Genomic DNA, 2296 nt, shown 5'->3' with positions numbered 1-2296 from the left:
CCTTGCTGGAGCAACCCATTAGTACTGGGGCCATTGTTGGCAGCGAAGCTGGAGATAGTTGTTGCCTTCAGAACGGTTTCAAGGACGAGGAATTCATTTCCATTGCGGAGATGCAACAAGCCTTTGCTCAGCTTCCCCTGCATACCATGACCACCACCACTATGACTGGCAGTGTCCCTGGCTCTCAGCCATGTCATGGGGGAGAACAGCTTGGAGGTGTCTCTGTCGTAATCCCTCCAACTCTACCTACGTCTTCCTCTCCAACATTACCTTTGTCACTGCCGCCACTGTCCCCTTCGCTCCCGGTGCCACTGCCACTTCCCACTCACTGCGGGGATGCTCTCCCGCTTTACTGTATGTCGTCGACCAAGAGTGCGATTGGCAGTGAAAGGAAGTCTGCCGAAGCCAGCCGTGCATATGTACTGCACCAGCTGTTGCTACAACAACAACAACAACAACAACAACAACAACAGCAGCAGCATTTGCAGTTCCTTCAACAAGACCATGCTGTGCAACATCAACATTATCAACAACAACAAATGCAATTATGGGAACAGCAGCAGCAGCAGCAACAACGAATGCGGGAGGAGGAGTGTCGGCCACTTGGAATGTCAACAGAGTTTGCAGGGGCTTCGCCACAACTCCGAGTCCATTCTTGGACTTACAATAATGAATTTGTGTACTCTGAGCTCCTTGTCGATAGTGCTGCTGCACCATCACCACCATCAGTAGCAGCTGCAGCAACACCAACAGCAGCATCAAATTTACCAAAACACCCTCTGACCTCGACATCGGAGCAGGGTGGTAACTGCAACAACAAAGAAGAAGTGTGTTCATCGAGACGTACCTATTCACAGGTAGCAAAGCTGTCCAAAGAGAGACAGAAGACGACACCTGTCTTCAGCTCAGCATCACTCTCTCCCTCTACGTCAAGCCTTTCTGCATCGGGCCTCCATGCAACCCTCTCAGCACCTAGTTTTGGTATGACCCCTTCACCTGTGCCTGGCATTGGTGCGTGCCTCTCAACACCCAGTTTTAGTGTCCCCTTGTCGGCATCAGGCTTGGGTGTTTCCCTTTCTTCACAACCCAATCCAACTGCCTCAGCGAGTGCAATGTTCTCTTCGGCCCCTGTTGAAAGTAGGGGTCACAGTAGTATTGACAATGGGAGAAAATCTGCGTCCTTTGCAAATGTCCCTGTGTATGAGAATGCAATGGGCTTAACAACAACAACAACAGCAACAGCAACAGCAACATCCACTACCAGAAAAGATAGAACCGTTGTATGCAGTGGCAGTAGCGATGCTAGTGTTGGCGGTGGCGATGCGGAGCGAGAGAATAGGGTGTCGCCTTTGTACGAGAGGTCAGACAGGCCAAGCAGCAAACCTTCTCGCAGCAGCAGGAAGAAGAAGAAGAACTTCACTGCAGCAGCCCTTCCTCCTCCTCCTCCTCCTCCTCCACTATCTCCTGCTTTCTTCTCTTCAACGCCATCTTCCTCAGCAGCAATATCAACACCCGTGTCATCATCATCATCGTCATTGTCACACCACAGTCTCTTTACTAGTCCTTCTCCTCCTTCCCCACCCTTTGCTGGGTCGTGGCACCTTCCCCAGCAGCACCAGCAGCATCCCAAGTACAGCCCGGATGGCTTCAAAAGCACGGAAGATGGACAGAGCCACCGTCGCCAACAGAGACAACTGCCAGAGTCTCCATTGGGTGATGGCGGCGGTGAGGGTGGCATGAGGCGGCGGAGCACTCCATCCCCACACATACTAAACAATGGAATGCCATCACGGTCCCCGGGTAGGTGGCAGCACAGGCAGTCCTTGGGGTACATCAATAATGACCTGCGCCACTTGAAGAAGTGCACCAACACCACTGCCTGCGCCGCGGATGCTCCGCCCCACCAACATCCTGCTTACACAAGCAACACTAGCAATAATAATAATAACAACAACAACAACAACACTAATAATTATAATAATAATAATAGAAATAATAATGCTAATAATAATCATAATGATAACAGTGGTAATACTCATTGCGATAGTAACAATGATAATGTTGTCCATGGTAAACATAGCCACCCGAACATGAGTAGCTGTAGTAGTGGTGGTGGTGGTGGTGGTGGTGGCAGTTATAACAATAATAGTCGGAGTGGAGGCAAGTCAGGAAGACTGGATGATGGCGCTGGTAGCGGAGGCAATGGTGGTTGTGGTGGTGGTGGCGGCGGCGGCGGTGGTGGTAGTGGTAGTGGTGGTAGCAGCAGCGGTGGTGGTGGTGGTAGAGGAGGAACCGG

Source organism: Octopus bimaculoides, chromosome 28 (assembly GCF_001194135.2).
Source record: "Octopus bimaculoides isolate UCB-OBI-ISO-001 chromosome 28, ASM119413v2, whole genome shotgun sequence".
NCBI classification, from domain to species: Eukaryota; Metazoa; Mollusca; class Cephalopoda; order Octopoda; family Octopodidae; genus Octopus; species Octopus bimaculoides.
Note: the sequence above shows the minus strand (reverse complement) of the source record.